This window comes from Spermophilus citellus, assembly GCF_964194105.1.
Source record: "Spermophilus citellus genome assembly, chromosome: 8".
NCBI classification, from domain to species: domain Eukaryota; kingdom Metazoa; phylum Chordata; class Mammalia; order Rodentia; family Sciuridae; genus Spermophilus; species Spermophilus citellus.
The window spans coordinates 13,063,383-13,083,730 of record NC_138189.1 but is presented as its reverse complement, the minus strand read 5'-3'; the positions used below and the strand labels follow the sequence as shown (position 1 = coordinate 13,083,730).

The following is a 20,348-nucleotide window of genomic DNA, read 5'->3' as shown; positions in this document are numbered from 1 at the left end:
GCTGGGCATTGTGGCACACACCTGTAATCCCAGCAGTTTGGGAGGCTGAGGCAGGAGGATCTCAAATTTAAAGCCAGTCTCAGCAACTTAACAAGACCCTAGGCAACTTAACAAGGCTCTATCTCAAAAAATAAAAAGGGTAGGGATGTGGTTTAGTGGTTGAGCGTTCCTGGGTTCAATCCCCAGTTTGGAAAAAAAAAAGAAGAAGAAGAAAGCAATTAAACTTGTAATCTGTTTTACTAATACAAAGAGTTCAAAAGTGTGAGGCAATAGCAAAAGAATCCTAAGACTCTTTATTCTAAAGTACACATTACTAAACCCACTCCTATTTGCCTCTGTTGTTTAAGTAGGAAGAAAATGATTCCTAGTTTGCTATGGGCAGTCTGTCCAGTATTTACCAGCACAATTCTTAAAAGTACTGTGTAAAGTTTCCTAGTGATATGGGACTGGGAGAGAGGGACACAAAAGGGACTGACATGATTCCCTTTCTTATTTCACATTTCTCTCGTGTGATCTCCTTTGTAGTCTGCCACTGTTTTCTTCTGACCCAAGACAGATATTTTTTAATCTAATTTAAAAGTTGCTTCTTTTAATGGAGAAGTTAAATAGAAAGGTTTTATCATTTCATGCAATAGCAACAGAACTAGTTTTTAGTTCATTCTAATGGAAAATTAGATTTTTTTCCAGATCACCTAATATTAAGTATTATAATATTTCATAATATTTTTTAAAGCAACTGCAAAAATAAAGGTAGAAACAGGACTTCTATGTCCTATCTCATCAAAAACTTGGATGAAGGAAAATTTGGTCATGTGTATCAATATAAGAATTCCAGACTTTTGGGTATAGACTAAAATAGTATTTTAGACTACAAAGAAGTCACAGGCTTGCAAAGTAGTGACCAGTAAGAAGTTGTTGCTGTTGTGTGTGTGTGTGTGTGTGTGGTTTTGGGGGGTTTTCGGGGGGGGTAGTATTATATTAGTTCTTTTCAATACTGCAGCTTTTTCTGCAATGTTATTTTCAGTCAATTGACTTGCATTTTATTTTAAACCATTGATAATTTTCTTTCTAGAAGAGCAGCAGCAAGGATTCATTTTCCACATTAAAAATAATAATGGTAAGACACTCCATATGATGGTTGAATAAAATACACAACAAAAAAATGTGAATTGATTACACATTAATGAAATTACATTAATATTTGTCACAATAGCATCTTAACTGCATAAAGAAATAATAGGGAATGTATGTGGGAGAATGTGTCTCTTCAGCCTATAGCTCATTTCTGGTGCAAAATTATTTGGATTCACTGTTCTCTTGCAATAAATGTGTAGCTTTTTTTAAGACTCTCAGACCCAAATAACATTCTGTAATTAAGAACACAGGAATTAAAACAAACTTTGCTTTTTATTTCCAATTCTGCTTCATTTGCAGAAGTTGGTCCACTGACCTTGAGCTTCAGTTTCTTCATCTGTCAAAAGAAAGTCTGAGGACCTTTCTTAGCAGAATTTAGTGTTACAAGGAACAAATGAGAAAACAGATGTGAAAGCAGGCTGAAACCTAGAAAACACAGATTATTCAGTATTAGAAATGGCATTAACAATTTAATGCCTAATTTTAACAGACAAGGCAAAATTGGTTAGAAATACATTTGAAGTGAAGATGTGCAATTTTATGTGTTTGGAGATAAAATATTTTTTCCAAAGAAATTTGATTCACTGGGACCAATAGAGGTCCTTGTTCTTTCAAGTAAATGAAATTATGAACCGAACATATCTCTTCATGATACTCATTTTGTATTTACTCACTTTCTTCATTGGATCAGGAATAAAAACGCATGCCATATGTCCCATTCAAATCCACTCTTTGAGGACAAACTCCCAATTGCTTTCATCCTCTGCAATAGTTGAAAACACAACAATTACAAACCACAGGCACCCAACAGAAAGCAAAGGAGTTTGGTTTCAGATTCAGGTCTGTCTAAATTCAAAGCCTGTCCTTTTCTGATGCCAAGTGACCATAAAATAGTCACTTGTTTTGTAAAATAGTGTTGAAGGTCTATGGGCAACAGGTCCTTCCCTGATATGTAAGTTAAGTTATGCGTATATTTGGCTGGAAATTATTGCCAAAATCCAACTTTTGTGGCTGACTCGTGTTATTCTCCCACCTCATTGCTCCCACCATCTCAAAACTCTGCCTCCTAGTTCTTTGGTTCTTTTCCACAGAGAGAAGTTAAGTGGAGCCTTTTAACTGTATCAGCACAAAGTGTCTCTTGGTGGCACCTCCCTCCATCTCAGACAGGAAAGAAGAGTCCGTGCCCACAGAATCCCTCTGTTTAGAATTCAAGTTGGATTACTGGTACTTTGAAAACTTCTAAGTACCTTTAAAACCTTCCCCACTTTGAAGTATTCTGTTTCTCATCTTGGCCCTGTGTTCCCCAGGACTGATCTCACCTTGGCCAATGTGTTTGGAAAACATTGTTGTATACAAACATTGATGTATACAGTCATCAGCTGGGTCAACTTCATTGCTTGCTCATCCTGGCCTTGCTTTCTAACATCTGGACTTCTTAGAGAAAACACTGAAAATATCTATTATCCAGGGAATCAATTAATCAGTGTAGTCTTACATTTATCCAAAGTACTTTCCTCTGCAGCCCTTACCTTGGAGATGCTCCACCAACAAAAGAGAAAAAGAAGGGAGGGGGAAGGCAAGGGGAGAAGGAAGGAGAAAAGGAAATACAGGGAAGAGAGAGAGAAAGAGAGAGGATGAGAGGAAGATTCTTGTGGTCTAAATGCAGCATGATAATCATTTTACAATGTATTAGTATATCAAAATGTCATGTTGTACATATCACATTTATATAATTTCAGTCAGTTTTACCTCAGTAAAGCTGGAGGAGGGAATAAAATTGGTGACAGTTTGCTGAAGAACAAGACCAAAAAAATGAGAAGCTCTTCATACCTTACCATCCATCTGCTTGCTGATTTACAGGAGATTTTCACCAGCTCTTACTTCCCTGAGGTTAGGAAAGATGCTTCTCTAAGGCCTACCGTAGTGTCTGGCCCACTGAAGCTGCTTAATAAATGTCTCTTGATCAAAAAATTCTGTGCATATTCAATACTATTCACTGAGAACTACACCTTAAAACTTTCTTTCTCAGTTTTTCTTCACCCAGTTACCTACAAGTATTTAAACAGAGCACTGGTTTTCAAGGAGTATCTTTAAATAGTCCAAAGAATACTGTTTGGTGGATCAAATTCTGAGAAATGTCAATGGGTGCAATAAATTAAGCCAAAGAAAATTCACTTGGCTCTACAGGTTCAGGAATATTTTGTTTGAATTCTCTAGAATCTGGACTAGTCCCGAGGCTCTCCGACTTCTCCAGGGGTCTTAATAATTCCCATTAGAGAGAGGTGTTAGAGGGGACAGGAGAGACTTTAAACCCTTTAAATTTTTCTCACTTTCCTGACATTATAGAAGTATTAACAAGCTCAACTATTGAAGAAAGTCAGCTCAGAGTTCTCTAACAGTCTATTTTCCTCAGACTGAGTAAACAGCAATTTACCATCTTTATCAGATTTTCAAGATATAAATACAAGTCTTTATCCCAATGTCAACATAATTTCTTAAAGCTTAAGAACAAAAAAAAAAATCTTGAACGTTACACAGTGACCTAGTTTTACAATCACGGAAAGGGCTAAGAATCCCAAAGCATTTTGAATTCAAGAGTCTGAGTTTTATATTTTTGAAAGCTTTTGGAAAGCAAACGTTAATAATATAATGTGTCCCATTCTTTCAAAAGTGTTGACAACTATCTTATTCACATTTATATATCGGATTGTGTTTCTTAACTTATCTAAAGTTTGGTTAGCTCCAGTTCCTCAAAACAGACCTAAACATTTTTAGTTTTCAAGTGGATGGGTAATCAAGACTTCTGGTTCTGCTTTGTGCAAGAATTATTTTTAAAAACATCAAACAGAGTATCAATCAATCCTGAAAGATCATGGTCTCCTAGAATCATAGATATAAAAGTACAAATTCAAATGTTAGACAAATTAGCCTGTCTAAGCCTCGGTTGTCTCTTTATAAAACAAGCATAATCTCAGAAGCCACTTGATGGGTAATTGGGAAGCTGATGAGAATGTGTTTGATGCCATGCCCAGCACATGGGCAAAATTAACTTCTTTCCTGTATAGATTACCCAGGCTCAGTTGCAGCAACAGAAAACATACTAAGTCAGTAAGCAGTGACAAATTTAATAAATTACTTAGTTCTCATTCTCATTGAACACTTCATGACTCATTTGACCCTTCAGCTTCTCCTTGAACTTCTCTCCATTCTTAACATCTATATCTTGAACTATTTCATTTTCTTGCCCATATTTGTAAATGCCCTTGTTCACGTGTGTGTGTGTGTGTGTGTGTGTGTGTGTGTGTGTTGTGGTGGTGGTGGTGGTGGTAACTGTTCACTTCTTTCTTCTATTCTCTTCCTGCAGGCTAACCAAAGATTAGCCCTTGCCATTTTTTCCTCTCTTCCTACTCTCTTCCCCTAGGAATTCATCCACTGTCATAACTGCCTTGATCACATCTAGGTGGATAACAACCAAATCTACCTTCACTCATGACCCCTTTTATGAACTCCTTGCACTTATCCATCTGACTCTGGACATTTTTCTGTGACTGTCATGCTATTTGCTTTCACTCATCATGACAAAAACGCCAGTCGATGGTGACCCCACTATACCCTCTGTACATCATCATCCACCTTTCCAAACAACAAAACAACAAACCTTCAACTTCAGCAGAAAATGAATTGATTATAAGGCTCCGTGGGCCAGTTCTCAAGCTCTCAGGCTCCAGAGAACAGGCAGAAACTAAGGGGATTCGGACACATCTACAACTCCACCACAGACTCAGGCTGCTGTGGATGCTGCTTTACACCCTCCCCAGCCAACAACTTACTTTTACGCTGCTGAGTTCTCAACTCTACCACAAACAATAATCTCTGACCATCCACTAACTCTTTCTATCACTGTCTCGAGAACCAAAATTCCACCTGAGAGCATCTGATGTGCCCAGTTTAGTTTACTTACTTATGGGTTAGCTACTGCGTGTAGAAAGATCATGTGCTTTTGAACACACACTTTCAGCTTCCAGGGTGTGAGTCAAAATTCTCCAGAGAAACAGAACAAATGGGAGATATCACACACAAGTGCATGCATGTTTGCGCGCACACACACACACACACACACACACATATACATTTTGCAGACTGGGAAATTTCACATCTGCTATCTACAAGCTGGAGACCCAGAAAATCCAGTAATGTAGTTTCAGTCTGAGTTTAAAGGTATAAGCCACAGTACAAAAATAAGAAAAGGCAATGCCCCAGCTCATACAGTCAAGGAAGTACAGAAATTAGATTCTCCCTTCCTCTGACTTTTATTCCCTTCAGACCCCCAACAGATTGACAATGCCCATCCACACTGGTGAGGGTAATATACTTCCTCAGTTCACTGAATGAAATGTTAATGTCATCCAGAAACACTTTCAGTGAAAAACCCAGAAATAGTGTACAACCAAATACCTAGGCACCCTTCAACCCAGTCAAATGGACATATAAAATGGATAGTCACAGTAGGACCCTGCTTGCTATTTGGGTAATCCTTCTAAAATATGAAGAATGTTCAAGTGGTAGACAGCTAAAAATCAACAAATGTTTCTCCACCTTGCTATAAAATGATCTTTTCCTCTTGATCACCTTACTTTGATTAGCATCCTTCAATTTTTCATGTTCCTACCCTCCTCATCATCAAGCAGTTTACTATCCAAACTTTCCTCTTTAATCCTAGTTCAGTCTCTTGCCACTTAATATAGTACTTTTGAAGTTGACTTTTCACTGGCTTCTCCTTAACACATTTTTTTTTTTGTGAACATTTATCCATTTAGTATCATTACTCCAATTTTCTTTAAGATGATTACCACCACCCCTTTTGTTGCTGGAGGTCAAAGAGAGCTCCAAACCCCAAAAGCACATCCTTGACCTAACATAGCTCATTGCATGCTTCCTCTTAGAATAAAAATACTCAGCAGACTTAGTACAAAGACCAAGGAGAGTTGTATCTAATTCCTTTGGGATGCTGTATGATGACAGTTCTGTAGAGTGATGTTGTTCATCTACACTCCTAAAGTAGCCTTAGTCCAGTGAGAATATAAGTTGATTCTGTAGGCTTCCCATATGTAAGTTCTCTCATGTTTTCCCCCGCCCCAAAACTACTTTTGAGTGTAAATTAACTTTCAATATAAATCTGACTGATAAAACACTAGATGACATCAAACTAACTTTTCTTCAACTATATAACTAATCTGTTCAAAATCTTTCCCACAGAAAAAAATATGAAACCCCTTCAAATATCTTCAAAGACCCTGAGCCTTAGGCTTCAAACTATCTGTTATACCTAGAATTGTGCCCTCCTCCCAATCTATGTGTCGAAATCCTAACCCCCCAGTATCTCAGAATATAAAGTACCTAGAAAATAGGGTGTTCCAGATGGAATTTACTAAGACGAAGTCATACTGGATAAAGGTGGACCCCTACTCTAATAGAACTGTTGTCCTGATAAAAAGAACATCAGGTGAAGAGAGACCGGAGAGAGGGAAGATAATGGGAAGACACAGGGAGAATGCTATCCACAAGAGATGCCTAATACTGCCAGCAAACCATCACAGGCCTTCCATGCCACTACTTCTGATTTTTCTCCTACTATTCTGGCTATAACCCAGCTCTCCTTCCTTCACTTATCACCCAAATGTTGTTCCCCTGGGGTCTGTGTCAGGCTTCTTCAAAATCTGCTGTACAATGCTTCTTTGAATGAGCTAACCCACTCCTAAAGCATTCACTTGTACAACAGACTCAAAACTGAGCTTTCTGAACGTCAGGTATGATTGCTAGTGCCTATCCTGACTACTTGATGAGAGAGCAGTCTTCTCTGTAGCAATTCTGAATTGAACAATTACAGGTGCATGTGGTTTCCACTTAGTTCTGACCATGATGAATGGAAAGCATGTTCTGATTGAAACTGTCAGAGATAGAGAGCTCACGCCAGAAATGTGGGAGTCATCATTGTTCGGATAATTCTACAAGTTCTAAGGTTTCCATGCCCTCACTATCTCTCAAACGCATCCTTTTCTGTAGAAACGACACTGCCCCAGAGTTAGTTCAGCTCTTCAGTTAGATCACATTCATAGCACTGCCACAACACCCTAACCTGTCTCCTTATCTCCAGGTTGCTCCCTTTCATCATCCCTCCCCGACACAGACTGTAAAGTACATTAGTCCCTCTATCCAGAACTTTACTATCCAAACTTTCCTCTTTAATCCTAGTTCAGTCTCTGCCTGTAGTCAGTTTGCATGCTCCTTAGCGTGGCACACACTAAATGACTTTCTTTGTGGGTTTCCACTTTTTCCTTTGACCTACGTCTCTTCCATCTCCTCCTCTTCTAAAACTATTTCTAAACACAGATGTTAGGCTTCACTTCATTAAACTGCCTCACTTTCCAGTCTCCTCACATCCTTACTGTCACTCTGACCTTTGCATATGCACCTCCTACTACATGCATCAGTCCAAACACAAAACATCTTCAACATGTTTGCCCTCTGCCCTGCATCTTTTCCTTTTGGAAATTCTCTTTCTCTTGCTTTGTCTGATTTTTGTTAGCACCATGGCAAGGGATACAACCAGACGTTTTCTGTATCATGAATTTGTATTAAGAAATTAATACAAGTTAATTAAGATCTAGAATGTAGAGAACAGAGAAATAAGACAATGGATATCCCAAGAAGCAATTAAACATATATCCAAAATGTAAGATGTTCTATAGGACAATCGACCCAGTTTCTTCAAGAAGTTAATGACATGAAAAAAAAAATAATGGGGGACTGTCCAGACTAAAAGAGATTTAAGAGACATAACAACCAAATAAAATGTAAAGGTCTTTTTGTATGTTAGATGTTAACACAAACTATAAAAAGAAGGGATGGGGGAATTTGAATATGGACTATGTATTAATTATACTAAGAATTGTTTTTTAATCTTATTGGGCATAATATGGAATCTTGTATATGCCAAAAAATGTCCACCCTCTTTTTAAAATATGTATGAGAGAAATGTTAGGACATCTGATTCGCTTTAAAATAATTCAGCAAAGAAAAAATAGAGATGCAACATGAAAAATGTTAATAACTGTTAAATTTAGTTCACGGATACACTTATATATTCAATATACAATTCTCTGTATTTTTAAATATACTAAAAGTTTTTTTAAAACAAAAAGGTTTTTTTTAAATCCCAACAGATTTTTTTCTAGGAATTTAACAAGCAGATTCTAAAATTTTTATGAACAAGACTCAAGAATAGCAAAAGGCCCTGAAGAAGAAAAAATAAAATGCAGGAAATCTATCATACATCAAGATTTATTATCATAAAATTATCTTAATTAAGATACTGTCATATGAGCACAGAGATAAACAAATTGATCAATGGAACAAAATAGAGGATCAAAAATTTGATTTGATGTGCATGTGGAGTCTTACTGGCAGAGACAATCCTAAAGGTGCCTGAAAGAACGGACTAATCAACTAATGATGTTAAGACAATTTGTTATCCACGTAGAAAAAAAGTTAAATTGAGTCCCTAACATATGGCCTATATAAAAATCAAATTCTAATGGATTAAGACCACATATGTGGTGATAAAACTTTAAAACTTTTAAAATAAAAATAGGGCAATGTCTTATAATATTGGGATAATGAAGGATTTCTTAAATAAGATAGAAACCCTTGAGAGAAAGACTTCTAAATTCTGTTTTAATAAGTTTAAGAACTTTTCATCAAAAGATACTATATTAGTCAGTTCAGAATGGGGTAACAATGTATCATAGACCAGATGGCTTAACCAACAAAAATTATTTTTTGAAATTTCTGGAGACTGGAAGTCAGAGATCCGAGTGCCAGTCTGGCTGGATTCTGGTAAGGGTTTTCTTACTGGATTTCAGATGGATGCCTTCTTGCTGATGGCAGAGAGATACAGAGAGCCAGTGCTCTGGTGTGTCAGTCATCTCATGAGAGCGCTAATCTCTGGTCTCCTCGTGGGAGACCTACCACCATTATTCATCTATTCCTAATTACATCTAAGGGATCCTTCTCCAAATACCACTACATTGGTGATGAGGGCTTCAAAATATGAATGGGAGATCGGGACTGGGACACAAACAATCTATAACAGACACCATAATGAAAGGGAATAGTCAAACCAGAAACTATTAAGGAAAACCGCAACACAAATAACTGACACAGGATTAGTATCCAGAATACATCAAGAACTAAAGCAATGAGAAAAAGTCAAATAACTCCATAGAAAAATGTGCAAAAAGTATGGAGCATCATTGCACTGCAAAAGAAAGTTGTCAGTTCAAAATATAAAAATGCGTTCAGCTCCATTTATAACAGAGAAATGTAAACTAACACTACATGCTAGGCAAGTGTGCTGCTCCTGAGCAGCCCCAACCCTCTTGTATAACATTACAGTGAAGCACAAGCTATACTTAGTATGTAGGCAGAAATTAGGGAAAATAACAAAAATAAATGTTGGCCAAAATGCTGCTAATGAAGTTATTATTGTATATAATTACTTCAGAAAAAGAATGTGGCATTATAGTGTAAAGTTGAATATTCACATACCTACAATCCAGCAAATTAACTCCTAGGTATATATTCTAAGAAACCAGGAAACTTATACCAGAATATTCATAGAGGTCTTGTTTACCATAGCAAAGATAATGTACATATCTGAATGTCAGTAACAAAAGATTGGACAAATTATAATATGTTGACACATTGGATTTAAAATTGAATGAACCAAAGCTATAAGCAGTAATAGAAGTAAAATGTTTAAAACATTATCTTGAATGGGAAAAAAGTAGGCCACAGAAGGCAATATCTATATGATATTCTATAAATCTCATAAATAATCAAAATTGAACAATACCTTGTCTATGGATAGGTGTATATATGACATTTATAATTAATACAAACACAAGCAAAAGAGACATAAATAAACTTCAGGATAATTTATCTTGTTGGGATAAAGGAAGAGAGACCCAGAAAAAGGAAATGATGTTAGGAGAATATAGCTTTCACAGCATTGGGAATATTCTACTTCTGAACTTTAGTGTTCATTCTATGATTATGCATCAAATCTCACATATATATTGCATGTATTCCTTTTTCATAACTAATATTACATAATACAAAGTGAAAAAAATAAGATAGCTTGGCCTTCTGACTTCCTTCTTTGCATCAAAGCATCAATACTCATGGAGTTTATTTCGCTATATTACAAAGATATGATTCTCTATGTTTAATATCAAAAAAATTTTAAATATTAGTTTTCTATTGCTGCCTAACAAATCACATCAAACTTAGTAGCCCCAAACAACATGCATTTGTTAGCTCATAACTCTGAAGGTCACAAGTCCAACCAGGATGTAACTGAGATTTCTGCTAAAGATCTCACAGAGCTGAAATCAAGGTATTGGCTGAGCTCCCTTTCTTTCTGGGGACTTTGGGGAAGAATTCACTTTCAAACTCATTGAGGCTGTTAGAAGAATTCAGATCTTGTGGTTCCAAAGCTGAGGGCCGTGTTTATTGGCTGAGGGCCACTCTCTTCCTGTAGGCTTTCCATATCTACAAAGCCAACAAAGAATCTTCCTCATATGGAGTCCAGCTCATGCTTCAAATCTCCTTCCAGAAAGAGCTTAGTCCCCTTTTCAGACTCATGTGATTAGGTCAGATCCACCGGCATAATCTCCTTATTTTTTAGGCCAATTGACTTGGAACTTAAATCTGCAAAATCCCTTCACAGTAGCACCTAGATTCATGTTTGACTAAATAATTGGAAGAAGGCATGCTCTTACCAGAAGCCATGAATCTTGGGAATTATCACACAACTCTTGTCTATCAGAGTTATATAATTATCAAGCTCAATTTATTTTATAAGTCCTTCCCATTGCCACTTTTTTATGTTACCTTCATTATATTGTACATGTTTATATATGTATATTAGAATCTTGTTTCTAGGCCATTTATACTTCAGGATTGATCAATTTATCTGTTGTTATAGTATTTTGTAAAATAATTATTTTATTTATTTGTTTTCAAGTGGTGCTAAGAATCAAATCCAGTGCCTCACACATGCTAGGCAAGTGTGCTGCTCCTGAGCAGCCCCAACCCTCTTGTATAATTTCCATACAATAATTTTGAAAAATATTTTTAGTTGTAAATGGACACAATACCTGTATTTTAGTTATTTATTTTATATGGTGCTTAGGATTGAACCCACTGCTTCATATGTGCTAAGCAAACACTACTACTGAGCCACAACCCCAGTCCTTCCACGCAGTAATTTTTTATTATAATATTTATTATGCTACCTTCAAAATACAACAGTCACTAATATGGCATTATGTAAAAATGTGGATGTGTAACCGATGTGATTCTGCAACTTGTATTTGGGGTAAAAAAATGGGAGTTCAAATGTATGGAAGATGATATGTCATGAGCTTTGTAATGTTTTGAACAACCAATAAAAAAATAATTTTTATTATGTACTTTAGTAACTGATACAGCAAGTTTGTTTGTCTTTTCCTTATTTTTGGCTAGATACTTCAGGTTCTCTCCAAATTAAAAAAAAATAACAAAAATGAAATAAAAAATAAATAGCACTTTGGAATTGTTATTGAAATTACAACTATACACATTCCAGACACTAAACTTGACACAACTGGAAATTTGATCTGAAGTTAATTTGGTCCATTGTTGATCAAAAAATCCAGAGAAAACTGTTAATATTTATAAATCATATTAAACATTGTCTGGCATGCAAAGTACCCACATAAACCATCATTGTGGTTTTGACTAAATATTTTCTGACACCCCAAACTAACATAGTTCTCTTATTACTTCCTGTTCCATGGTCCCTTTTGGTTTTCATCATAGCCCTTATCTCTACCTAATATTTTCTTGCTTATTTATTTGTTTATAGCCTATTAGTGCTCATTCAAATGTAAGTTCTATGAGCAAAAGAAGACTTGTTTTGTAGGCTTAGACATTCAGTAAATGTTTCAAAACTAAGCAAAATGAAAACAAAAACAAAGAAAGACATTAGGACTTATTGGGAGGATACTGAAGTAGTTCATAGAATAAAAATGAATTAATTAATAAAATAAGGTGTTATGTAGCTCCAAAGAACTTAGTCACTGCCTCTAGACATTGATGCCTCCAGATCATGCAGTTTTTAAGTCTCATCACTGATCAACCCTCTGCTACGACAGACTGTTTTTTTCCAAATGGTGGGAAACAACTGCCAGGAGTCCCAGATTCACATTCTTTCAGGTTCAGGACCTGAAGATCCCTGGAATGTCTCTTTCAGTTTCGATGTTTTTAAATCTTGATAAAATTTCTGAATTCTTCAGTTAAATTTGAGCACTAGCCTTTTGGGCCATTTGGCCCAGAATTGGTCATACATTTACTTCCATATGACTCACAAATTTTTATCTACTGCATTGTTCTATCTATAAACATGGTACGTCTATATTTAGGTCATCTTTTTATTATTTCTCAAGAAAATTTTGTAGCTTTCAAGATATCAATTTTCTTACTATCAATTTACTTTGTATTGCTATTGTGAAGTCCGTTTTTATTTTTTGTGGTCATTGTTGCTGGAAAATAAGGAAGTCGTATTGAATAATTTGTGTATTCTTTTCTTGATTACCTTTCTGACTCTCATTTGGAGTGCAATAATAAACATTCTCCTGCTTTCAAAATTGTAAAATAATGAATATGCAGCTATGGTTATTTTATATATTTAATTTATTACGCCTATGTACCATCTTCTATGACTAGTCTTCACATCAACTTCCAGTCAAAATTCTACAAATTGTACAGAAGAGGTGACTGGAAATAAATTAAACTGACTTTTGATTGCTAACCTGAAGAACTTTTACTTTTGAATGAATGACCATCTCTCCCAAAGTTGTCTCCATGAACACTACAGTAAGCTCTTATGGAACATAGGCTTTGCTCCCCCTCCCTTTCTCTAAGGATCTCCCCTTAGTTCATATTGCACCCCCAAAGTATCAGGCCTTTTACTGGGTGAAATCTGTTGCCAAACCACAAAAAAATTAGACCAGAGTTGAAATTGAGACAAAAGGGACTTCTGAGCTCTCCCTGCTGGTAATTTGCCATTGATAACCAAAGATGAGAAGTATGCACATCAGTTATCTGCAGGTACGGAGCTTGTATACTTAGAGTTGGACCTCTATTTTTTGTTCATCCATCTTCTCCCTACCTCAACCCCCTGCCATGTGCATAGAAAAGTGGAAAAGCTAAACAGGGAGGGGAAATGCACCTACTCTGTTCTGTTCTATGCTGTATAGTAAGTTCCATCAGATTACCTAGTATAAGCACATACTCAATATATACTAGTTGAATGAATGAATAGATGAATGAACGTCATCTTTTATCCCTACTCTGTTCCATTCCTACCAAAAATTTTTCATTTTCAAAACCTTGTCCTTGTTAACATTCTTACCATTCATACCTTACCATTATCATCAAACCTCTGGGTTACCGTTAATTTGGGCTGTTTATATGCTGCATAAAGACACCATGCCCAGGAGGGAGCCACCAAAATCCACCTTGTTCTCTGCTCTGCTGCTGTGAGTAAGGCATATGTCCACCCAGAAAGTATATTTTTCCTAATTTTCACACACTTCATACAGGCTAGCAAAGGCCTTTTCTTGACTAAGTTCATTGTTGCTCTTGAGTCTACTCCCTGCTTTACACTCTGAATTATGTTCGCCTTCAAAAGATATGTTAAAATCTTGACCCCCCCCTCCAGCACCTCAGAATAAAACCTTATTTGGAAATAGCAGATGTGATTACTTAAATCAAAATGTCCTTATAAAGTATGTCACATGGGGTTGGGTTGTAGCTCAGTGGTAGAGCACTTGCCTCACACATGTGAGGCACTGGGTTTTATCCTCAGCACCACATAAAAATGAATAAATAAAATAAAGATATTGTGTTCATCTACAACTAAAAAATATTTTTTAAAAAAAGAATATCACATGAATAAAGGAGAATACCATGTGATAATCAAAGCAGAAACTGGAGTTATGCAAGTCAAGATTCAGAGCAAAAAAGAAGCAAGGAAGTAGACTCCTACAATTTTCAGAGGGATAATGGCCTTGTTGATGCCTTGTATTTTGACTTCTAGCTCCAAAACTATGGGATGATATTATTTATATTGTTTTAAGCCACCCAGTTTATTGGATTTTGTTATGGCAATCCTAGGAAAGTAATACACAAGTGTAATAATATATGCCCCACTTTTGTATGAATATGTCAAAATAGATTCTCTATTATCATGTATAACTAAGATGAACAAATAAAAATTTAAAAAAAGAAAATAGAGAGGAAAGAACACCCTGCCCATTGTCAACTTAGCAGTCAACTTTATTCCTACACCATCCTTTTTTGTCCCTAATAGAAGTATGCTACTACAAGACAGAAAACACAATGAATAGAAGGGGATCCTCTCTATACAACTAAGAATACCTGACTGGCACTTCAGCATACACAAAAAGGTTATTTTGGAAATAATTTTTTAAGTTTAGAAATTTGACTGTATGCAAAATTCTTTTGCTGTTTGTTCCACAGAACTACACTCTCAAAATAAATCAGAGATTAGAAACTAATGGCTGTCACAAATATGCTTTGGCATTCAATGAATTGCAAGCTTATTCCTGAGATCTCAACTCTCAAGAATAGAAGCTTCCTAAATCTGAAACATTTCATAACAACAAAAACTTTCTGTAATCTCTTTCCACTTCTCTAAATAGTAATTCAGGGAGAAAAAAAATTAACCAGAGGAAAAACAGAGATATTAATGGCCAAAGAGACAATGAGGTGTAGTCAGGCCAAAACGTGAATATAGAATTTTTTGGTCATTTAAACAGTAGTCTCTCACTGACAGAGGGAAATATTTCAACAAAGTAAATAAGATGGTGAAGCTAAAGCATACTCTCTAGAGTGGATGTGCCACACTGCACAATAAAACTTGCATTCCACTAACATTACTGAATTACCAAATTCAACATTTTATAATAAGAAAGCTCTCAGAAAGAAATCAAACCAAGAACAATTGTTAGAACAACAATTCAGTTGGTCTCATTTCAGGAATGGAATCCATGATGTTGGCCCAAATGGCTTTGTAAATTTTTCATCATTGCCAGAAAGCTTAATCACAGGAGTTATTTTTAATAAAATTTACTAGCTAATATTAAATGTTTTTAAGTTTTTTAGAAAAGAAAATCATTGTGCAAATACTTCCTAATTACAGAATGTTTGCAAATTCAGTCTTAAATTTAAGTCAGTAGAGGTAGCCCAACAAACACAGGAAAAAGTCACCTTTTTGGCTGAAATTTTCCATCTGTTTCAGGCCAGTGCTTTTTCTTTTAAAGTGAGATTGTTAATAAAATAAATTATTTTTTAAATCTTGAAAATATGGAACACTTTCTATTTAAATTCTAAAACATTTATACTATGAAATCCTAAATTCTTCTAGCAAATTATCCTGCATGGTAGCACTTTTTAGTGAACAATAATAATTTTAAAGTAGTCTTCTATGTACTATAATGTTGAAAATTGAATATATTCACTGAACAACTCTAGTTGATAGGAGAATTAATACAGAGCAGGTAAGGTGTACTTTCATGAATGAGTCTGAAACTGTCTCATCTATTTGGGAAGAAAAAGGATAAATGTTTTTGAAACTTCCAGATCCTTAGGCCTCCTTTTTCTAAAACTAATTTTTTATTCATTTTTTTAATCATCTACCTTTGCATTCAGATGTTGATCCTGTGCTTGCTTTGTATGAGGCACCAGTAGAACCTATTGCCTTATTATTCTATTTAAAAATTCCTTTTCTTAAATGTATATGATTTGTAACAAAAGCCTGTTATTTTCCTTGGAAAAAAAAATGATTACTTACTTAATCAAATAATCTAGAGCATTAATCGCACACACATACATGTACCTGTGGCAGGTTAAATTATTAGTTCACAGGTCTTCCTTCTCTTCAATCCTTGGCTGGGCTTATCATGGAATGAATAGTCATTGCACCTCAATGATTTTGGGCTTGGCTATGTGCCTTGATTTAACCAATGGAATGTTAATGTACGTGATTAAGGAGAAGCTTTAAATAATTTAGGTTGTCTTTCTTGATCTCATGCATTTCTGCCATCTTCATGGTAAGAACCCCAAGTAGCCACAGATCCCAGAATGATACATGGGGAGCATGCATACCCCTTACCTGTAGTCTGGAAAACCTGCAGGTTTTGTCAGCATGATGACAGACTGACATGCAAAGACAGAGAGAGATTTGCTGTTGTTACAAACCATGAGTTTTAGAAATTAAGTATCATTAGCAGAATTACAGCAATAGCTGACAAATAGTGCTCCAGAGCAAAGCTTTCCACAATCCAGCTCAAAAGCTCACTGTAAAGTCCAGATTGCTCCTTAAAATGCCCAATGCTATAGTTTGGACCTTGAATGTTTCCCAAAGTTCCGTGTGCTAATGGACTGTTCCCAGGGTGGTGCTCTTGGGGGATAGTAGAACCTGTAAGACGTGGAGTCTGGTAGAGGTCTTTGGATCATAGGGAGTATGACCTTCAAGGGGCCGTGGGACCCACCCATCATCTCAGTCTTTTGCTTCTAGCAGTGAGGTGACACTTTTGCTCTGTCTGCATTGTGCTCCACGACGGTGTGTTGCCCCACCATAGGCCCAAAGCAAGGGGGCCAAGGAATCATGGGGCTAAAATGACCAAACAGTGAGCCAAAGTAAACCTTTCTCTTGATAAGTTCATTTTCTCAGGTATTTGTGACTAAAAGAAACCTGGCTAGCATACCCCATCTGTGAAACAGTGTTTTCAACCAGTTTTTATAATTCTTTATTCTTAAGTATAAAGGAATAACTAAGGATCACCAATCATCTGAGGAAACTGTAAATATGAACACAGGGGATCGGATAAACCAAAAGAAGAGAACAGGACCCAGAGGAAACAATTCAGGAGGGAGAAGTTAACTTTAAAAAGTATTTTAATGACTATCTTCAGACATATTTGAAAGGCAAATGTAACATAAGCATGAAAGAGATACTATGAAAAGGTCATTATTTCACAATGGATATTAAAACATGCTTTTTGAAGTAAATAAAAATAATCAGTAGGATATTTTGATATATTAAAAAAAACTTCCTTAACAGAAAAAAGGGAGAACTATGAAAAAATACAAGAGAAAAATGAGAAATTAAGAATAAATGATGACTGACAGGAGCACGAGAAAGGGAGAGAAGGAAAATGGAAGGAAAGAAAATTCCAAAATAATCATGAAAGAGAATTTCCCAGAACAGAAATATATGATACTTCAAATTGAAAAATGCTGTTAAATACCCTGCATAATGAGTGAAAAATGACTTACCTTTGCATTTATCATTATAAAATTTTAGCACATCAAGAATGAAGAAACATTAAAAGCTTTTAGAGTGGGACTGAGGATGTAGCTCAGCATTAGAGCATTTGCCTCACATGTGTGAGGCCCTGGATTTGATCCCCAACATCACAAAAATTTTTAAATAACACAAACCTCTAGAGTTTTTTTTTATGATCTGACAATAGAATAAATACTAAAATGACATGAATATTTTCATTAGTAATTCAGGATGTCAGCAGATATTAGCATGATGTTCTTCAAAGTTCTAGGTAAAAGAAATGAAGAGTGAAGGTAGAATGAAAACATTTAAAATATAAAGACTAAGAAAATTTACTTCTCAAGACACCTCTTTTCAGGAAATTCCTGGAGGATGTTGTCCCAGTACATGAAGGAATAAATCGAGAAGGGAAATGCATGGCATTAGCAATCTGTGACTCCTGACAGCAAGGAAGTGCTAGAGTAATTATCTAGGTCATCACCCAAAAGGCAGCCCAAGCCCAAGAAGCTGCCAGAGGAGGCTTCTGGGAAAGGGGCAATTCATGAGATTTGCAAGTTTCCTTGAAAAGACCTTAAACATTCACGATGCAGGAGGATAACGAGGCAATTGAAATCATGAAGAAAATTAAAAATAGATGGTTTGGCTATTCAGTGAACATAATCATAGCATGTAGGTGAATTTTATTATCAATTTTAAGGACCAACCTATATATACAGCATAGAAAATTTAAATATATGGTTGAAGAATAGGTGCTAAACGTTATCAAGCCTGATGTGAAAGTAGAGAGGATGAGAAGTGCAAACTGAGAGGTTAAGAAAGAACAAATAGAAAGGTAAGGGTGATCCAAACCGTCATCCTAATAAAGGAAGAATCAAGAATGCAGAAATGTATACTTTTACAAGAATGCAGAAATGTATACTTTTACATTTTTAATCACTGTTAATTTCCTAGGGTTGCCATAACAAATTACCACAGACTGTATGGCTTAAACAACAGAAATATATTTTCTCACAGTTCTGGAGGCCACAAGTGAAGATCAAGGTGTTGGCAGTCAGTTTTGTTCTGAGGCCTCTCTCCTTGACTTATAGATGGCTATCCTTTCATGGTATCCTCACATGGTCTTTTCTCTGTAAACTGACATTCCTTTCTTTGTGCATTCAAATTTCCTCCTGTTATAAGAATGCCAGTCTCACTAGATTAGGGCCCATGGTTTCATTTTAATTTAAGCATCTTTTTAAAGGCCAGATCTCCAAGTACACTCATGTTCTGGGGCTTAGGGTTTCCACATAGGAATCTGCGGTAGGGAGAAGCATTTCAGCCCAGAGCAATCACAAATGTATTATTTTTTTATGCACAGAAATAGTGATGTAATTATATTGAAAGAGAAGAGGAGGTAAAAGTAGATCATTTGATAATGTCTAAAATTAATGTCAATAAATAGTGAAAAACAGTATTTAGAGATTGGAGCTAACTGGAGGCTGCCATGTGTCACGTGTGAATTGTTGGAAGTACAGTGAATATGGCAGTCCTAAGTGACCACAAGAACAACAATTAGCATCAGCAGTTTAAAAAGTTAAAAGTAGTTTGCTCCAGGGAACAGGACTAGGCTTGTCGAAAAGACAGACTATTGTTGTTGTTTTTTTTCATTATATGTCACTATATACTAATTTATCTTTAAATCATATGTTCGTATTGCTTTGACTTAAAAATATTTTAAGCTCCAATTTAATAGAGTAAATAAAAATATTTTATTTCTTCTTTGTTTTCTAAATGGAGAGTGTACCAATGTAGTGCAACAAAAACTATAGAGATATACCATGATCATTAAACAGGTTCTGTGTCTTTTCTCTGGAGATTCAATAGTGAGGCAATTGGCCAACATTAGCTGCCCAAAGTTTTTGCTGAATTTTTATATGTGAGATATTGCTTTCTGACCAAAAGATTAATTTTATGATAACATATACATCTTAAATATTGATATTTTAAAATCAAATCATCTAGTTTTTAAAAATGCAAGTTGTTTATGTCTGTGAAAATGAACAGAATTTTTATAGCTATATGTAAATTCTAGTCATACTAAATTTGCAAAATAAAAATTGTCACATTTTAATATACACTGCAGTTTTGTTTGAACTGCGAAAATCATGAAAAATTCCCTCCCAAAGTACTTGACATTTTGAAGCACTTTTTTATTTTAGTTTTTTTTTTTAATCTTTCTTAAGGAGTGCTTGGAAACTAATGCTTTAAATGAAAATGCTGCTTTTGCAATAAGTTTTACATAATTCTCAAAGTGCCAAAATAAACTCTTGGGTCTAGGGATTCATAATAGAAATAAAAAAAACATGTTTTTTAAATGTTAAAAAAAAATAAAGCACATCTGAGGATTTATTCTCAAAAGCGACTGTGTGCAAGCCAAACTTCTTTGAAGTATAAGGTGTGCTAACAGGTATTCTATCTTAGCATTTGAAATTTCCCCAGCAGTATGATGCAACTATTTCATTAGCTGCATATGGGTAACTTGCTTTTTCTCACTCTTCCTATTCTTTATAGAATCTATCTGGGCAGCTATTTAATACTACCAAGCCAAATTCTTTCTTCACTTACTCCTGCCAAGTAGTACCATAATTGTCATCAAGATGTGATCATCTGTTTCATATTGCTTTAACTCGTGCAGAAGGAAAGCACCAGTGTGATTTGCCATTTTATTTCAGCTCTTACTCTTGAAAAGTAGAAAATA

At 35.5% G+C, this 20,348-nt stretch overlaps 1 long non-coding RNA gene across 1 annotated transcript; it reads right to left on the bottom strand.

Moving 5' to 3' along the window:
- Positions 1-1,450: 1,450 nt before the first annotated feature.
- Positions 1,451-16,485, bottom strand: LOC308654975. The gene is made up of 4 exons (XR_014023353.1): positions 16,436-16,485; positions 2,884-2,925; positions 1,809-1,897; positions 1,451-1,560 (listed from the first exon to the last, which is right to left on the bottom strand). It is a non-coding gene; the product is annotated as an uncharacterized lncRNA (long non-coding RNA).
- Positions 16,486-20,348: the final 3,863 nt, after the last annotated feature.